This window comes from Fulmarus glacialis, unplaced genomic scaffold, assembly GCF_000690835.1.
Source record: "Fulmarus glacialis isolate BGI_N327 unplaced genomic scaffold, ASM69083v1 scaffold18469, whole genome shotgun sequence".
NCBI classification, from domain to species: Eukaryota; Metazoa; Chordata; class Aves; order Procellariiformes; family Procellariidae; genus Fulmarus; species Fulmarus glacialis.
The window spans coordinates 5506-8982 of record NW_009231586.1 but is presented as its reverse complement, the minus strand read 5'-3'; positions in this window follow the sequence as shown (position 1 = coordinate 8982).

Sequence of the window (3477 nt, the reverse complement as noted above, 5' to 3'; positions counted from 1 at the left end):
TGGGGATCTCATTTATACATATCACTGTACAGTTCTGTATACGTAACACATGAAGCCACGGGCTGTTTGGAGAGGTGCTGGTCACATACCTTTCACTGAAGTTGGAGAAGTTATTGTTACACGCCAGGCATCCATCTGATGGTTAGACCACCAGTTCTGTAGGTGAGCCACAAGGTATAGATTTGATAAAGTGTCTAGTGAAGGGAGATGTGACAAGTAGCTTGCAGAAAGGCTGGTAATATGATCTTGTAAGCATCAAAATGATAAATAAACCCTTTGTTCTAGTCTGTATCCTTCTGTGCCTCCCCTCAAGAAAACCAAACAGTGCATTCAATTTGGCAAATAATAAAATGTTTTTAAAGATGGATTATGTATTTTTTCTGTATCTTTTTTCCACTGTAATAGAGCATTGCAATATGAAATCCAGATGGAACATAAATAGCCATAGCAACTGTATGTCATTGTTATTACTGATTTGACTCTGAAACTATAAAGAGTGATTTTTCTGTGCGGATCAGCTTCATGACTCTTGGCAATGCCAGATACCTAGAGTCAAAGACGAGGTGAGTAACTACCACGCACCTTAAGAATTTCCCCTACACGGCAATATTTAATACTGGGACTGGCTGAAACATAGAGGTACCATCATTTCTAAACTTAATACTGTATAAGTCTCTAAGTACCTAAAAACAGATGTGTGTATCAAAGTATATCTAATAACGGAGCCCCCGTTATTTGAGTCACAGGTTTTCTATCACTCTTTGATGACTTTATCTTAATGCAATGAAGTAGCTGTCATGGTTAAAAAAAAAGAGCGTAAAATGAAGGCAACTGATGTCTGCAACTGGTGTAATAAGAGGCATGGTCTTCTATTGGCAAAGCCGGTTCATGTCCCTGTGCCTCGCAGCTGTTTGTTGCCACCCCCGCTCCCTCATGCAGCCACTCTTTGACCCTTTGGTTGTTCAGCTACACTGTTTATAAAGCTGTACTGTAAACTGTATGACCAGCATGATTTGAGGAAATATAAAGCCTTTTGGAGGGCAAATTTCTAAATCACATCATTTTGGAGATCCATTTTAAAGCACAGCCCAAACACACATGCCCTACACGCAGCAAGTGCCTAAGCTTGGGAAAGACATTTTCTTGCAACCACTGCACCATCAGAGGGGTGGGGATCAATTGAGTTAGCTTGACTGAAAGGTGCTGGTTAACATCTGAAGGTGGACTACAATAGCAGCAATTATCAGGGCTCTCACATGAGTGGGAGGAGTTTTTTCAGCTCCTTTGGAGCCCACAGTGCTGCTACTAACCTGAATATTATCTGGAACCTTTCCATGCCACCACATCAAAGGCCGCTGTAGGTGAAAAAGTTGAGCTTGTGACTGCTCCTCACTAATAATTCTCTGGAAAAGGAGTCACTTGTCATGCCCTGTTCCTTCAGGGATGCTTTAGGACAGGCAGGATCTGGGTGTGAAGTCTCTGGGACTGGCTTGCAGCAGGATGCTGGTTATAAGAGCAACAGCTGCGATCTCCCTACTGTTGACCTTCACCAAAGCTGTGCTAACAAACACTACCAAATCTTGCAGTTTCCTCAAGAGACCCATAAAATTTTTCAGAGGCCACTATTCAAAGACAGAGCTTATTGCCACAGGTGGTTCTAGAGACCAAAAGCCTGCAGCAGTTCAAACAGGCAAGTAAGCAACTTCCAGGAAGGGAGTTCATTAATATCTGCTGTATCAGGAGCTGCATTCCCAATGCTCTGTGAAATAGCATCAGAAATGCAGCTCCTATTACAGGCAGTCCCTCATCAGCCACCGCCAGCCAGAGAGGACACTGTGGACTTGCTTTCTCTTCTGTTTTTTTTTTTCCCTAGTATCTATCAATGACTTGGATGGATCTTGGGGCTCACCCGAGGCAGCAGTCCCGATGTTGTAATTTGTAAAAGGTTTAGTGATTCAGACACAGCCTAGCTGCTAGAGACACACCCTGTCTGTGAGCAGATGGACTTCCATTAAACATGACAAATCAATTCTAGCCTGGTTATGAAAGAGATTCACAGGTATGATCTGAGGGTGCTTTTCAAAACTTTGGACAGCGTGAAGATAACATGACCCTCACAGGAAAGGAAGAACTTTTTTTTTTTTTGTCTAAGACCAGTGCCATGATTTTGGGTCATTCATGCCTCTTGACTGCTCAGTATCAGCCAAGATGCTGCTGGCCACTAATGATGGGCCAAGCAAGAGATGTGTGGCAATCCTTTACTGAAAATTTCCGAAACCCTGTTAGCTCAGCATTTGAGTCATGCAGTGTAGTTAGATAACTAAATATAATGTTTACACATGCCTGTAGGGAAGAGCCTATTAAAGCAAAGATCATGCCTTTTATCTGCACTGGAGAGACAACTGGGGCTGTGAGTCCTTGCTCATGGGCCACTCAGAAGAAACGTGTAGCTTGTAAAACATCGCTGCAGGCCCTGTTGACAGAGAGAGTGAGGAATGGGGTTGCTTGCACCACTCTGCTTGCTTGGTATTTTGCCTGTGGGACAGCAAAGGCTGGAACCCAGTAAACTAGAGAATAAATCCTGGTCTACATAGTCTGTGCTAGATCTAATTTCTTCTGTTTGGATGTGATTCTCTGCACTACTGGAGATACACCTGCAGCGTTGATGAACTGGAGTATTGACACTGCAGAGACACCGTGAAAGTGCAGTGTATTCCCACAAGCTATAATACATATAATTACATATATGAGCTTACAGCTTGATCCTAAAAAGATTTGCTGGTGAGGCGAATCATGTTTGCAGTGTGCAGAAATCACTGTTATGTAGCACAGTCACAAGAAGCAGCAGTCCTAACAGAGGTGTAATGTATCCCAGCAGAAAGCGCTTTCACTGACATGCACTTACTTCCTCTGAGGAACTGATATAAACCCTTTTGGAAGGATGAGTCTGGAGGGAATAGTTGCAGCTCCACCGTTTTGGTAGTAGTGCTGCAATTACCTGTGCAGCTGTTTCACATGGTGGGGTGACTCGGGCATGTCGAGGTAACACAGATATCCAGCACTGTGGAAAGGCAGAGTCCCACTTCATTCCACAGCTTCTAGAAGCCCTTCCTGATCTACTAGCAGTCCTTTCCAGCCCACCCGCCAAAATTCCAATGAGAGCCACTCTGCATGTTCCCTCCAGCTCTGCAACTACATGTCCTTGCCAAACCTGTGTGCAACCCAGGCTGAGCAACCAGCAGAATAACACACCCGTGAAGGAACGCTCCATTTCTGCAGAATGGTCCCATGGTAAATGCAGTAACACAAACCACAGCATGCAGAGCAAGTCATCTCAGTCCCAGGGCTATTTTAGCAACAATATCTGTTTCTGCAGGAAGACATCTGCCAGCAGAGCTCCGGCTACCTCCTTACACTTGTGGCAGAAACACGGAAGAGAAACATGCCCAAGCAACACAGGTAATCTGTAGCAAGCAT